Source organism: Lactuca virosa, chromosome 8, assembly GCF_052849685.1.
Source record: "Lactuca virosa cultivar CGN04683 chromosome 8, Lactuca_virosa_CGN04683_v6, whole genome shotgun sequence".
In the NCBI taxonomy this organism is placed as follows: Eukaryota; Viridiplantae; Streptophyta; class Magnoliopsida; order Asterales; family Asteraceae; genus Lactuca; species Lactuca virosa.
Genome location: NC_136433.1, coordinates 64693980 through 64711001, shown reverse-complemented (window position 1 = coordinate 64711001; position 17022 = coordinate 64693980).

Sequence of the window (17022 nt, the reverse complement as noted above, 5' to 3'; positions counted from 1 at the left end):
CCGATTTTGGGGAGAACACCTTGGTTTATATAGTGTGTTGCATTAGGTAAACCCTAATGTAACATGACTCTTCATTTCATGATCCATGGGTTAACTCCATGGAGCATCCACGGAGCATCCTATGGGTGGAACCCAACTTGATAATCCATGGAGCCTCTTAGCCCACTATATAAGATATGGAAGATTTACATAATCTACCCATATATTTAATTAGTTATCTTTTGATCACTTAATTAATTCTAAATTAATTCTTGATCAAACTAATTAAATAATATTATTAATATATTAGAACTTATAATATATTAATAAACCATAAGTGTTATTTCTATCATTTTAGTTTATCCAGTTGCATGGTGCCATGCAACCCAAATGGACCATGCCGGGTCGGGTCAAGTACATACCAGAAATAGTTATGGACTTAGACACCTTATCCAACACATGATGGGGAAGATAAACAATTTTATAGGATTAAATATTCATCAAAGCAGAGAAGGAATTTTCATCAATCAAGAAAACTATACAAGAAATTTGCTTGAGAAGTTTGGATTGACGAATAGCACAAAGTTGAGAGTACCGATGGCAATTGGAACAAGACTAAGTCCATCTTTGGATAAACCAGCTGTTGATCTCACATTGTATCGAAGCATGACAGGTTCATTACTATACCTTACGACAAGTGGACCTGATATTATGTTCTATGTGTGCAATTGTGCTAGATACCAATCAAATCCTAGGGAACCTCATCTAACTACAGTCAAGAATACTTTTCGCTATCTCAATGGATCAATTTCGTTAGGATTATGGTATCCTTCAAAGACAGGGTTTTTCATTCAAGCATTTTCAGATGCTGACTTGGGTGGTTGTCAACTTGATCGCAAAAGCACAAGTGGCGAATGTCAACTGTTGGATGGGAAGCTAGTAAGCTAGCAACTGAAAAAGCAAACATGTATTTCGATTTCCACAATAGAAGCCGAATATGTTGCTGCTGCAGCTTGTACTTCTCAAATCATATGGATACAAAGTCAACTACGTGATTATGCAATCAATATGAAGAAAATTCCATTATATTGCGACTCACAAAGTGCCATTCGCATCTGTCATAACCCTGTGCAACATTCGAAAACCAAACACATTGCTCTTCGTTATCATTTTATCAAAGATCACGTTGAAGATTGAAACATAGAAGTTCATTTTGTAAAGACAACAGATCAGCTTGCTGATATATTTACAAAACCATTAGATGAAAAATCTTTCGTGAGAATATTGAATGGCTTAGGAATGATCGATGCGTATTTAGTTCCTAGACAAAGTTCGTTAGAATGACAAGCCAAAGTCGTGGAAAGATGTCGATTCAGCGGTTACTATTCAATATTTAGCGGTTACTGTTCATAGTCAATGTTTCGACATGCTTCACTTTCGACATTAATGCACAATGGTTTGACAAAAATCTTCGCTACTTTTGTTCTTTTCTAATTTTCGCTAATCAGGTACATTTCTTTTATTGTTTGCTATGTTTCTTTAAAAATCAAAAACAACAAAAAAAATTTTATTTTTGTCTTTCTTTTCCAAAATTCAAAAATATCAAAAAGATTTTCTTATTTTTGTAATTTTCTTTCATAAAAACAAAAATCCAAAAATATTTTTTTTTGTTCTTTTAATTTTTCTTGTGTAGCTTTTAGCGAAAATTCTTGATGATTCATGCTTGATGCTTTAGGGAAAGGTATACCTTCGAAACTTTGGATTAGTTAAGATGTCACTAGAAGCATGCTACAACATGTCGACCAAAGCCTCCATGACTCGATGTGTTTTCGAAAGCCTTAATGGATTTTTTCATCACGAAAATTCCTTCCCAATTAGGCTATATTGACATTAGTCTCTGAGCTACCTTACTCTTCTCATATGAGTTAAGAGTTAACTGCTTGGTCCAATCATATCAGAGGTACTTTCGATTCTTGAACCACTCTTTTTCATCCTAAAGTTCTTTCACGATCACACACAAAGACACGTACCCAAGACATCTCTGATTGAAACCAATCAGGTTATAGGTAAGTAAACAATCTGTGTTAATGATCTTGATTCATGAAACCGTGATGAAAGTGAAACCCAAAATTTCGAACCATTAAAGGAATTGACAGGGAACTTTGTTCTAGATTTTAACGAAACTTTTGTTTCAGTACCACTTTTCGATACTCCAAATCATATTCTTTCTGTGGTCTTACTAAAATGTTCGAAATCCACGAAATTTTTACCCAAAAAAATCCATAAATACTTTTGTTTTGTGGAATATGATTTCAGTGTGAGTATCAATCTGATTCTTTGTTACTTCATAAATTTTTTGCAAAGCATACTTGTCCCTGACTACACTGGTCAAACAGGTAATTTTGTTTACAATTTATCACTCTTATGTTTAGATGTGATATGTAACGAAATTTTTAGCCGCCCATAAAGCCTTTTAAAAAGATGCCCTTCGATACTTATCAATAAGTATTTGATTGTAATTCACGGGAAACCACACAAGCTGTTGGTTATCTCTCTTGATGATTAGCGAAGTGATCTTTGCCTGGGATCTGACTGCATTTGTGTCGAAATATTTTTGACATCATAAGACCAAAATTTTCTTATTTTGCTTCTTATCTTTTTCTTTGGCACACTTTGCACTCACGAAATCCTTGAGGTTCTGAGTACTACCAACTTAGATTAATGATTTCAAAAGTCTGGCACATGACTTCGCTTTTTAACCCAAAGGTGAAAGGGCCTAACCTCCATTCTGAAGGTTTCTGACGGTTCTTATCCTCTTGGTACTATCGAACAGACTGATGGATGTGACGTTCTAGTTACTGTGCGAGTTTCAAGGAAAAGTGATCATCACTTTTTCAGATGTGGCTATCTTTACGGCTCTAGGTCCACTTTTCTTGATGACACGTGGATTAACATTTAATGCTCAAACCGTTTGGAATTCAAATTTGGTGTACGTATAAAAAGGGATTTGGGGATTCAATTCCAATTTTACGCTCACTCAAAATTCTCAAACGATTTGTGCCCTTTTTCTCTCTGATATTCTTCAAGATTTCAAAACCCTAACCATCGCGGCCAAGCATGTTGATTACGATACCACTGAAGATGTTTCTTCTCAACCCATTATGAAGATTCAAAGCTCCAATTATCAAGTTCAATATGATGTTAGTGCTTATCAGAGGGCTTACAGATGCTGATTGTTCCTCTTCAACATTCAGCGTTATCCACCGCAATGTTCAGTTCTTTTTCTGTACCACTTTCTTGGTTGTCACTTGCTGGTTCTACGACCACCTACAGTAAGGCGATGAAGATTGTGACATTCCAGATGGTGAATGACAAGAAATTCAAGTTATCGAAGAAGCTTTTTGCTTAGATTCTCAATAACCCCAATGCTAAACCTTTCTACAAGGTAACGAATGCCCAAGTCATTCATATGTTTAATGAGATGGGTTATCAACCTACTCTTAAAAAGATTAGTGAATTTATGAAATCAAGTTTGACTTGTCTTTGGAATTTCTTATTTGGCATATACCTTCAATGTTTGACGGGAAGAACTGTGGGGTTGGATAAAGCTCGATTGGAAGTTTATGCTATGGTGACTGGTATTTATTATGAATTACAAGTAGACTATGCAACACAATTGTGGGATGAGTTTGTCAAAAGCATCGGGAATAAAAATGTTGTCGATGGGATTTCTTGTGCTCACTACTTGAGTCTAATTTTGCAGTTTGCCTACGAGAATGAAGGAATTATGGTTTCTAACGAAGAAACAACTGAATTCTAAATGTATCATTATCCCAAAGCAGTTGAAGATGATATTGATGTATTTCCAACAGTTGCTCATACCCCTAATGCGAATCCCATACTGGTAGAATATTTGAAGACTATCAATCCATCTGTTCAGACTGGAGTGTTGTTAGAAAAGTCAAATGAAGGTCCTTGAAAGAAGCATAGAGGATCGAAGAAAGATGATCAGGCTAGTCCTTCGAAACCTAGTCCTGTATCAGTTGAAAAATTGGCAAAGTCTCCGAAGAAAGCTGGTAAAGGAGAAAAATATTCGAAGAAAACTCCCAAGCCAGTTGTTGAAGAAACTGCAATACCTTCGATGGAGGTGGTTCGTATGAAGTCAGGTGTGTTAAAAAGATTGAAGAAAATGGCTCATAAACCATGTCTTTCAGTTGAACAATCCAGAAGCTTTTCACCAAAGTATTCTTTCAAGCCTCAAGTTAATCGAAAGGGGGTTATTTTTCGTGAAATTCCTACACCAGTTTATCCAGGATCGAAGAAAAGTCGTGCTGAAAGACATGGCCAAAAGAATTTCGAAGAAGAAGAAGAAACAGAGGAAGTTAATTCTGAATGAAGACTCAATGGATGAGGAAGTAGTTCCCGAATCTCCATTGAGAAACGATCAAACGGGCAATTCTTCACCTGTGAGGGATTCTCCAGTCAAGTCGAATATCGAGGCAACTGGAAATCCTGGTGGCAATGTGGAAGCTTCTAAAGTCGACACAACCATCCATCACGGTGAACAACCAAAAATTTCTACTCCTATGAAGACCATAGTCACACCACTCGGAGTGTCGACAGCCAAATCAATTTTTGAGGAGGTTCGCACTTCAGGCATCACTGCAAACATATCTGATACGGATGCAAATGTCAATTAGGGTGAAGGAGTATCGAACAAAGAAGCCCAAGGTAATCCTAATCTCACTATCTCTTCTACTTTTGAAACATCTGCTTTTGATACCACAGTTTCTTTACCACCATTTCTTCTTCCTACTTCATCTCAAATATCTACCTCAACCTACTCACCTACTTTCAAAAATGTCCTGCAACAACCCATTACTTCCTTATTCCTATCCCAATCCACAGAAGGTCAAAAAACCGTTGACGATGATGAAATTGATGATGGTGGATTCGAGGGTTCATTTGCCGAAATAGAGTTCGATTCTGAAGAAGAGAACATCCCAGATCACATGCTGATGTCCGGGAAGTAATTTAAGATTTTGAATAGGAAACTTAATTCATTGCTACAATTACAAACAGATGGAGGGGGTAAACATTCAGTGTCAGGAATAGAGGTGGATGTGATGCTGAAAGCTCAAGAGCATCGCATTCAGGATAAACTTGATCAACTTGACCAGAGCAATGAGTCAAGGATAAAAGCTCAATCTGATTCGTTTAATGGAGAACTTAAAGAATTAAAGACAGTTGCAAAGGAAAGGCATGTTCTGTTTGTAAAAGATGTCAAGACTATTTGAGAGGATGTGAATAGAAAAATCGAAGAGTTGAGAGCTGATATGGAGAAAGAGATTACTGACTTGACTCACAATTATTCTTCTCTTCTCATGAAGGTTGATATAATTGCTGATGCAGTCACGAAAATGGTTAAATGGTATCAATCCATGGCTCCGAAACTTGATAAGAAGGCTGAAGTGGATGCTACATGTTTTGGAAATGTTGATAAGTTGCTGGGAGAGTTAAAGGATCTTATGTCAAAGTCTGAATCTTTCGAAGTCTTCATTACTTTCTCCTGAATTTTTCACCAAGAAGTTTCGCTTGCTAGAGTCAGCCATTCACAATGACTTGGCTCCACTTGCGAGGTTTTCAAACTTCATGCCAACGAATGCTTCGCCTGTTGTCACAGGGGTGCAAGGGGGAGAAAGGAGGAATGTTGGCATCAATAAAGGCGAAGGAGGTTCTGGTAATGCAGGTGGTGATGCAAAAGTAGTTGGAAAAGTTTTAACTACTTAGATTCCAACCTCTGTACCAAAAACTTCCACTGTAACATTATCATCAACAACAACAACAACGCCTTTGACAAAAGGAATTGTGATTGCAGATTCAATTTCTTCAAAACACAAGCCTACTAAAGCAGATAAAGGGAAGGGTAAAGGTGTTAGTGTTGAGCTTTCAAAAGAAGAGAACAAAGCAGCTTTTGAACAAGAGATGGAGAAACAGAAGCAAATCCAAAGTGTTCTTCGTCAAAGAGCAAATGATCCTCCTAGTCTCAACAAAGGTGATCCTACAAAGCTTTATTCTTATGAGAATATAGAAGCTTTAACAGTTACAGGGGAGATGCACGACTTTGAAAAGGCTCCTAAGAAAAGCTTCGACACTGAGAACACAAACCTAAATCAGTTGGACTTTCCAGTGAACAGGACGATGTTCTTAGATGAGCAGTTCGAAATTGCTGACAAGTACAAAGACAAAGTTGAATTCAAGTGTCTGAAGTTTCGATTCCACGCTGTACTTGGAAAATGGAGGAGTAGATGTGGTCTCTTGTCAAGATAGTTTGAGTTCTTGGCATATCCAAAGATGTTCTATTCGAGGGTATGTTACAGAATTATCGATATCATGCAGTCCGAGCCAACAACGTTGCATTCGACTTCTCGGTTGCAGACTTCCCTTTGATGAATCTTCATGATCTGCTTGTTGTTGCGAAGATTATGAAGAGTGTTGATATTTCGAAGCTACAAGTGACCAACAAAGAAGAATTTTTGAATGGTTTTGCTCATTTGAAGGTTTTTATAGATGGATACTATGGTGCTTTGGCCTTAACTAATGTCGAACTGGCAAAAGCATTGGACAAAGAGATTAAAGTTCCTCAAACTATGCTTATGAGTAAGGCTAGTTTGAAAAATTTCGAAGATGGAGAGATTTGCTTGAAACCTTTAGGAATTGTGTTTGTTGGCAAAAACAAGAGGGGCAACAATTCAAAATTTCTGTTTCAAGTGTGTGATGTCGAAAGGTATACCACGCCTCATTACACAAATCTCATGGTACACATGAATAGCTGTGCCAAGAACAATGATAAGGAGAAGACTGAAATTTGGAAGATTGTTAATTGGTATGTTGAGATTTGAAGGGTTATCCATCAAGCTGCAAACATGTTGATGACCTGATTCGTCACTGCTCACAAAGGGGGAGAATGTAGATCTCGAATAGTGTTGTGAGGTTTCGAAGGTCATAGTAAGCTTCGATAGCTTGTAATGTTATTATAAGGGCATTTTTGTTTCGAAGCTTTAATGTAAAGTCCCTTATATTTTTTTTGTGTGCTTTCATGTTCCCTATAAATATGGGAACTGTACTAGAGATAGAGTCAAACTTTCATGTCATTGTCTAAATACTCTCTGTACTCTTGGAAGCATAATTGAGCCAAACAGACTTTATTTACATCTTGTGTTCATCATTCTTAGTTTACTCTGATCTCGTAATTCATACTCTATTCTATTACAACTACAAAATTCAACAATTTCGCATTTGAAATTCATATTTCTTCGAACGTCGTTTGAGATTTTCCGATTATTCAATCATGATTGTGATCAGTTCATTCTGATTTCAATTCAATTTGATCCTATTATGCAATCTAAACATTTCAATGGCAAATTTGAGTGCAAACACGATGATGAACTACACAAATTTGCTTCGATCGTCTAGAAAAACACCAATGCTCCTTCCAGAATACTACGACCAATGGGTTGATCGCATGAAGGACTACTTGAATGGAATCGATGAAGATTTATGGCGATCAATCAAGGATAGACCATATCGTGCAGATGTAGTTTACGCAGTTGGAAATGCAGCAGAAAAGTGAACCAAATGACAAGAGATGCTTGAGAGAATTAAGAGGTGTAATGCGTCCTATTGTTTACAACTACATTCGTGGTTGCACCACAACTCAATAAATCTAGAACAAATTGAAAGAAAAGTTTCAAGGAACTGAGAGAACTAAGAAGAGTTATGTTACTTAAATGGTATATGAGTTGTCTCAGTTCAAGCAAAAGAAGAATGAGTCCATCGAGCTTTATTATGATCTAATTTCAAAAATGGGGAAGTACAAGATTGTTCTCATTGAATTGGAATTAAATATCACTTTCTTTCAACAATTGAGAAATTATTGGAAGAATATTAGTTTATTGATTAAATCTCTTGAGAATTTCTATTCCTATTCTTTGTTTAGGTTGTATAACATTATAAAAGCTCAAGAATATGATATCAAAGAGATTGCTGATGAAAAAGAGAAGGGTAAAGCTGTATTTGGAGGTCCTTTGGGTCTTTTATCGAAGTCGGTAGTCAAAAATGATGCTTCTGATGTGGAGGAAGGTAATGGTGAAGAAGGTGTGTTAGTAAACTGTAATGGAGAAGCTATGGCTTATTACTCGAACAACAATGCAAAGAAGTTCTATAAGAAACCAATGAAAGGAAACTTCAAGAGTAACACATATCAGACTAATGGTTCGACAATGAATTATGGTGGTCAAAGCAAGGATGGTGATAGTGGTTTGAAGAATAATATTTCGATTGAAAATGTATTAGAAAAGAAGATTGTGGGAGACCCAGGTTTTGATTGCTATTATTGCAATGAAAAGAATCATATGGCCTCAGATTGCATGTTGAAGAAGAGGTCTAAGAAACAAGAAAATATTAAGGATGAAACTTATTACTCTATGAAACTTAAAGAGGTGAAATTGAAGACGAAAAATATTTCTCTTATGATGAGGGGTGAAGATGTTGATTAAGGCACTTGTAACGTTCCGAAAACCATATTAAAACTTTTTTTTCATTTTAAAGTAAATAAATGTCATTTTCCATAAACCATAAGTCACCTAAATCGTTGTTTCACAACATAACATAAAATCAGAGTATCAAAACATAACGTCTCTGAAAACATAACGACTAATGGAAGATGTGCACACTCACGCCTTCTCCTTGTCCAAATCCTAAGAAGTACCTAAAACATTTAAATCCATAATTATAAGCCAAAGCTTAGTGAGTTCCCCAAAATACCACACACAAAAATATAGACATAAGCATACATGCTACCGGATCCACATCAACCCAATGGATGTCTAGACTCACAGCATCCTAGGTGCTCTTGTCATCAACCCGACCAATGTGAATGTCTAGCCTCATTACACTAAATGTTGGTCTTGTAATCAACTCACCCATTTACTGGCCCATGGCCTATTGTTGTACCGATGACACTTTTTGATGTGTTTTGAGCATAATAACATTCTATGTGATCATGCAACCCTAATTGCTTTGGATCTAAGTTTTTCACTAATTGAACATGCAAAAGAAATTCCAAAGCAATAACCCTAGATCTAGCATATAGAATTCTAAATTCATATATATAAAAGGGTTAAGAAGATTACGTTGCTTGTTATATAGCAATAAAAAGAATTCCTTGATTGATCTTGACTCTTGAAAGCTTAGTGCCTCAAATGTTGCACCTCTAATGGTTCACAAACACCACTAGCAAGAAGATGAGAAGGAGAGAGAAGGAAACTCTTAGAATTTTTGCTAGGGTTTCACCAAGAAAGTATTGGCCGAAAATCACAAGACATGGGGTCTTTAAATAGCTGGTGGGTTTCTTGGGTTTCTGGAGGAAACCCTAATTTCCTGCTTAGGGCTTAAGCAACCCACGGACCTCCCATCAAAAGGCCTTGGACGAAATCTATAGGGCCTCCCTATAGAATTTCGTCCACTCCATTCTAGGGAGTCCACCAGCCCAGTTTCACAACTATCATCGATTTGCAAAACAGTCCCTGTTCTTTTAATCAGTTCCTTTAATCCCGAAATTAATTCCAAATTAATTTCTGATTAAATATTAATTAAATAAAATGATTTCTAATTAATATATTATTCAAATAATACATTAATAAATCATTTATTAACCTCTCTCTCCAAAATCATCCTGTCCAGTTGCTAGGGTGAAGGCAACCCAAAAGGACCATGCTACTATCAAATCAAGTACATACCAATTATAGTTAATGTCTTTGACACCTAATCCAATAGTCTCCCACTTGGATAAGTTTAATAACTATAGTTGCAAGTATGACTTCGAAATTCGATTAGCAGTCGTAGCTTTCAAAAACCGCTGTCGAACTTTGACCTAGTCAGCTGTGTGTCCTTACATAAGGGATCATATAATCCTCCGTTCTACAAGATATCATGTGGAAAAAGCCATGGAACATAATCATTCTCTTTGTTGAACAGTTTGTTTCCCGATTTCCGATCTGTATGACAACGGACTTAATTGAACACATCAATTCAGTCCTGACCGGGGCCGACACATAAGTCAACACAAAATCATCGAGGGGCCCAAGATATCGCTTTGACCCCTTGGGATAAAAGGAACATATAAACTTTGACTTATATGCTTGTACTATTTACTCATCAAATCGTACACAACAATACGTTTTATAACATCAAGTTACTGATGCGTTTACGCATTATCAATGCACAACCAACTCGTAAACAACAACTCATATATCTCGGTTTAAAGACTATACAATATTATTGTCTCACAATTACTCGTGATAAATTCCATAAAGTAATTCAAATGAGCGTGGGTTTAATCCAATACTCAAATCCCCATTTTAGGAGTACTCATGAACATTGCAGCAAACCATTGCTATGTCTAAACACTTAGACAATCTACAAGCCAATTCATAGCAGTCTTAATTCACTAGTTACTTCCAAAGTATGATCGACTGTGGATAATTTGAATAATCCAATTATTCAGGAAGTAAAACATGCGAAGTTGAAACACAAGAATAAACAATCGACAAAACATAGTAAACAATACTTATAAATAAATCTCCATTACATAATCATCAAATGTCAATTACATTTATCTATTACAAGTTTCTAAAAATATCTATCTAATCACTAAAACTAATATCATCCTGAAGACCAATGCTCCTTGCATGCTGAATGAGCCTAATCCTACTCAAACCCTTTGTGAGGGGATCTGCAAGATTCTCTTCTGATGATACCCTCTTGACGACGATGAGTCCTTCTTCTACCCGATGTATGATGAAGTGATATTTTCTGTCGATATGTCTGGATCTTCCATGATCCCTTGGTTCCTTGGTCAAGGCAACCGCTGTTTCATTATCGCAGAAAATATCCATAGGCTCCTTTATGGTTGGCACAACTCCAAGGTCTCCAATGAAGTTCTTCAACTATATAGCCTCCTTTGACGCTTCGCTTGCAGCTATATACTCTGATTCACATGTTGAATCAGCCACGACCTCCTGCTTAGAACTTTGCCAAGTTACTGCTCCTCCATTGAGTGTAAATACCCAACCAGACTGAGAATGGAAGTTGTCTCAGTCTGTCTGAAAACTGGTGTGACTATAACCAGTAACTCTCAAGTCATCACTAACACCAAGTACAAGGACCCAATCCTTTTTCCTGCACAGATACTTAAAAATGTTCTTAAATACTATCTAGTGAGCTTTACCCGGGTTCCCTTGATATCGACTGGCCATGCTCAAAGCAAAAGACACATCATGGTGAGTACATGTCATAACGTACATGATCGAGCCAATGACGGAAGCATATGGTACTCGACTCATTTCCGCTATCTCTTCATCGGTACTCAGACTCTGAGTCTTACTCAGCTTAGTATTGCTTTGGATAGGCAATTCTCCTTTCTTGGAATTCTCCATGCTAAAATGCTTTAGCACTTTATCCAAGTAAGTACTGTGACTAAGTCCAATTAGTGTTATACTCCTATTTCTCAAAATCCTTGTCCCCAGAATATAAGCAGCCTCTCCTAAATCCTTTATAGCGAAACACTTTCCAAGCCAGGACTTAACCTCCTGCAAGGTTGGAACGTCGTTTCCTATGAGTAGTATGTCATGAACATACAATACTAGAAAGCTAACTATACTCCCACTAGCTTTGACATATACACATGACTCATCCTCACTCCTAGAGAAACCAAACTCTTTGACTTTCTCATTGAAGGAAACATTCCATCCGCGAGAAGTTTGCTTCAATCCATAGATTGATTTCTCAAGCTTACACACTGTATTGGGGTATTTAGTAGGGATGAGATTTAGAACCGGAAAACCGGACCAGAACAATATCAGAATGGAACCGGAACCGTTAGAACCGGAATATATAGAACCGGTTTCGGTTCCGGGTTAAAAAATTGGCTTTATCTGGGTTCCGGGTAATCTGGGTTTGGGTCCATCGAGTCTGGGTAAAGCGGGTCTAAAAACCGGAACCGGTGTTTGGAACCGTAACCACTTTTAGAGCCGGAACCGGTTTTTGTGAAACGCTTAAAAGATGCATATCTCATTCATTTCAACTTCGATTGACATGCAGTTTTTTCAACATGTAGTTTAGAGTTTTTACATCATTTTAGACTATAAATTTGCCATTTTTAGTTTTATATTCATTGACTTACAGTCCCTCAAAGTCGAGATATCAAAGCTGGAAGTTTTTAGTTTTTTAGTTTTTTTTGTATTCGGTGAAAGTTTTAAAACATGCATATCTAATTTGTTTGAAGTGAGATTGACATGTGGTTTTTTTCAACTTGTATTTTACAGTTTGTACATGAGTTTAGACTATAAATTTGTCATTTTTTGTTTAACATTCAATGATTTACAGTCCTCCAAAGTCGGGATATCAAAACTGAAAATTTTCAACTTTTCAGCTATTTGTTTTTGTACTTTGTATTCTGTAAAAATGTTAACACATGCATATCTCATTCGTTTAAAGTCGGATTGACATGTGGTTTTTTCCAAAATATATTTTAGAGTTTGTACATGATATTAGACTATAATTTTGTTAATTTTGGTTTCATATTGAATGAGTTATAGTCCCCCAAAGTTGGGATATCAATATGAAAATTTTCAAAGTTCAACCCACTAAGTAGTAAGTAATTACCAAAAAATTCCGGTTTTTCCGGTTCTAAGCCCACTTTATCCGGTTCCAACCTACCCACTTTGATGTTTCCGGGTTTTCCGGTTCTAGACCCACTTTACCCGGTATAGTACCCGGAACCGAACCGGAACCGGTTCCTATATACCGGTCTGGTTTCCGGTTCTACAAAATCCCGCTAACCGGTTCCAGGTTTTCCGGGTCCATCCGGTCCGGGTTTGGACCCACTTTCATCCCTAGTATTTAGCATCCACAAAACCCTTTGACTGACACATGTAAACATCTTCAGCCAGCTTCCTACTAAGGAAAGCGGTTTTGACATCCATCTGCCAGATTTCATAATCATGAAACACAGCTATGGCTAACATAACCCTAATAGATTTGATCTTAGCCACTGGTGAGAAGGTCTCATCATAGTTACTCCTTGGGTTTGAATAAAGCCCTTCGCAACCAACCGTTCCTTGAACGTGTGTACCTTTCCATCTATGTCAGTCTTCTTCTTGAAGATCCATTTGCACCCAACTGTCTTACGACCTGGCACATTGTCAACCAAGTTCCAAACTTGATTATCATACATGGACTGGATCTCGCTGTCCATTGCCTCTTTCCATTTAGCAAACTCTGGGCCCGCCATGGCTTCCTTGTAGCTAGAAGGCTCATCCACATTTACCAGTGTACTATCACTGATAAACGTATCACCATCTGTAGTAATATGGAAACCATAAAACTATGATGCCATTCTAACTCGATTGGAACGTCTAAGAGGTAATAACTCGTCAATAGGTTCAACGAGAATTTCTTCCTTAGGTTGATCGCTAGTGTTAAAGGTTCCTTCATCGCTTGACTCTTGAATTTCTTCAAGATCAGTTGTACTCCCACTGTCTCCTTTGCATACGAGTTCCCTCTCGTGGAAGACTCCTCTTCGTGCTACGAAGAGCACATTCTCACTAGGTCTAAAGAATAAGTAACCAAAGGATTTTTGTGGGTAACCGATGAAAATACATCGCTCACTTCGAGGTTCAAGCTTGTCGTGAGTCTCTCGTCTAACAAAAGCTTCACAACCGCAAACCTTGATATGTGCCAACGAGGGAACCTTCCCTGTCCACTAGATTAAAGATATGGGTGGCATTCTTTAAGGCATACCCCCAGAATGAGATTGGTAGCGAAGCTGGACTTATCATGGAACGAAACATGTCCATCAAGGTTCGATTACGGCTCTCAACCACACCATTAAGTTGTGGTGTCCTGTGAAGTGTCAATTGTGAAACAATTCCACATTCCTTAAGATAGTCGTGGAACTCGATACTGAGATACTCACCAGCCCAATCAGATCTGAGCATCTTCATCTTCCTGCCCAATTGATTTTCGACTTCATGTTTAAACTCTTTGAACTTTTCAAAGGTTTCTGACTTGTGCTTGATTAAGTAGATATATCCATATCTGCTATAATCATCAGTAAAAGTCACATAAAATTGATTCACATCCCTTGTGGTGGATTTGAAGGGACCACATACATCAGCGTGTATGAGATCCAACAATCATTCACCTCTTTCACAAGAACCAGTGAAAGGTGATTTAGTAATCTTTCCAAGCAAACAAGATTCGCATGTATCATCTGACCTAAGGTCAAATGATTCCAACACTCCATCCTTTTGGAGTTAGGCAATGCGCTTCTTGTCGACATGTCCAAGATGACAATGCCACAAGCATGCTTTGTCTAAATCATTAGACACATCAATTTGTAAGACACTATTTCCTAAATTGTCTACAACCATCACAATTTCATATACACCATCACAAGGAAATGCATTAAAATAAAATACACCATTATAAGAAGCATTAATAGATCCATTCTCATTATCAAAAGAATATCTGAAACCTTGTCTGTACAAACCTTGAAAGGAAATAATATTACTCGTCATTTCTAACAAGTAGCAACAATTATTTAAGTCTAAACATAATCCACTACTAAGCTTTAACGAATAAACACTGATCTTGGTAACAAGTGACGATCTCCTATTGCCCATTATCAGGTTCATCTTCCCAAGCTCCACATTCCTACTTTCACTTAACCCCTGCAAGTCAGAGCAAATGTGAAAACCACATCCTGTATCAAGGACCCAAGAATTAGAATGCGATGAATTCTTAGACATAATAGTGTAAATACCTGCCGAGGTAGGCTTGATCTTGCCATCCTTAATGTCCTACAGGTACTTGGGGCAACTTCGTTTCCAATGCCCCTTGTCTTGGTAGTAGAAGCATGTGGCATCCCTTGGATCTGAGGCAGGGGGCAGAATTGGTTTTTCCTTTGGGTCCACTACTAGAAGACCCATCATGAGAATTTCCCTTCCAATTTTTCTTTGAGGGAGCTTTCCTCTTTTTCCCTTTTTCTTATCCAATAGCCAAGACTGTAGCAGCAGCAGTAGGAGTGGATTCAACAACCTTTCCTTTCAATCCACTTTCAACAGTTCTCAGCAAGCCTTGAAGTTTTCTCAATGTGACTTCATCTGTGCTCAAATGATATGTCATTTTAAATTGATCATAGCAAGGAGGCAATGAGTGCAAGACTATGTCAATAGCTAGCACCTCATCGAAGTTCACATTCAGCTTGAGCAAACGATCCACATATCTCTGCATGCATTGCAGGTGGGTCGTGATGGACACTCCATCCTTCATCTTGGCAGTTAAGAATGACCTGACTATCTCATACCTTTCTTGACGCGCTCTTTGATGGTACTTCTCCATCAAGTCCTGGCACATCTTATAAGGCCAATAGTCTTCATAGAACCATTATAGCTCAGGTGTCATAGTCGCCACCATAATGCACGACACCTTAGTGGCATCCTTGCATTGGGCGCTATACTCAGCTATTTCTGCAGGAGTAGCTTTAGTTTTGTCTATCTCGTTCAGCTGTTTTTCTAGGACGTATTCTTTGTCCTCGAATCGCAAGGCCATTCTGATGTTGCGAATCAAGTCATTAAATTGGATCCATCGAATGTCACCTTTGCACAAATGCTCAAGAGCGAGAAAGAGTTGGAAGAGTTGTTGTTGTTGGAGGATCCAGAAGCGTTGTTTGAGGTAGACATCTGAAAAAGAAGAAATACAAGTTTTGATTAGATATGAAAAATCCTTAATATAACACCCAAATGAAATATTATGGATATGAACCAACACAATAATTCACAATTCAGGAAAGCGATGCCGTAATTTAATTGTAAATTACAAGAAGGTAGGTAAATGACGATTTACCAATTCCACCTTGAAAAAGAAATTTTAAATGAATTAGGTTTTGAATGAAATGAAATTCCTAGATCCTTTGCGATTCATTGAACTATTCAATGACATATTTAATCTTGATTATGCCCTTCAAGTTTGTGACTGGGATACCGAGGATCACAAACAAGGTGTGAATAACCATGCAAATTAGCTTGCTACTCTCGATGTCATTTACCACCAAATCAATGTTCCGGTTAACCATACACGCTCCATTGTTCAATGATAATTTACTAGCTACCCATCTCCATCCTTTGTTTGTCCAGGTTAGTGTGTCGGTTAGCCACACACACTCCACTAATGACTTGACAAAGTGCAATGTGAAATTTCATGGATTAGCATCAAATTCACATTTTCCTAAAGTAACTAAGATTGGGAATTTATAAAACATTTAGTTACTTTATATTTATCATTATACTTATTAATGATAGATTAATGTCCTATCCTACCCGTTCGGCTAACGACCCTCCACTAGTCAAGAGTGCGGTGGATAGGAATGGATACCCAATGGCGGTCATTTTACAGGCCGCTTCCTTAAACTCCTCTTATAGACCAGCTTCGTAAATGAGGCCGACTAACGGTAAGACTGGCCTTTTCTTATACATATATATATAAATTAAACTTTTAATTTTATAATAGTATAAGGGTGTATTTGAATCTTATTTGATAAGGAAATCCGATTACCATTCCGAAAATTCAATTTAAGGTATTAAAAACGAATTATGGTAATTATCCTAATCCAAACAAGATCTGGAAATCGAAAAATCATGCATCTGACAAGTTAACTCGTCGAGTCAGGCTTTGAACTCGTCGAGTCGACCCAAATCATCGAGTTCCTCATTGAACTCATAGATTTCTTCAAACATATTGCGAAAATATGTTTTGCTCCTGCTTCAGGCAGTCCACAAAATGCATCAAATTCAATAGAAAAAATATCCTAGGCTCTGATACCACTGATGGGTTTTGAGCATAACAACATCCTATGTGAACATGCAACCCTAATTGCTTTGGATCTAATTTTTTCACTAATTGAACATGCAAAAGAAATTC